Source organism: Athene cunicularia, assembly GCF_003259725.1.
Source record: "Athene cunicularia isolate RWA chromosome 4 unlocalized genomic scaffold, athCun1 chr4_part3, whole genome shotgun sequence".
NCBI classification, from domain to species: domain Eukaryota; kingdom Metazoa; phylum Chordata; class Aves; order Strigiformes; family Strigidae; genus Athene; species Athene cunicularia.
In genome coordinates this window covers 1912543-1912899 of record NW_020799100.1, presented here as the reverse complement: position 1 = coordinate 1912899, position 357 = coordinate 1912543, and positions in this window count along the sequence as shown.

Sequence of the window (357 nt, the reverse complement as noted above, 5' to 3'; positions counted from 1 at the left end):
TGTTTTGCACAAGTGCATAACATTAGAGGATTTTTTTTTTTCACCAGACTGCAGCTGTTACCTAAGCAGAGGAGGAATTTCACCTAAGCACAGAGAATGAGATACACAAATAGCTGTGTTGTCTTAGGAAAGGGTCGGGTATGTCTCCTCACAGCGATTTTGTTCCATAATTGCAATTCGCATTAAATGCAGCAAATGTTACCATCCTGCCCACTCAGTTTCCACCTCTACTTTTGTTTCAAGCCGCGGGGGGGGGGGAAAGCGAGTCTCTTCTTTTCTTGCCTTTCCTTCCCCGCCCCGCCGTTCCCGGCCGCGGTGCTGAGCGGCGCGTACCCGGGCGAGCGGGGACACACACAC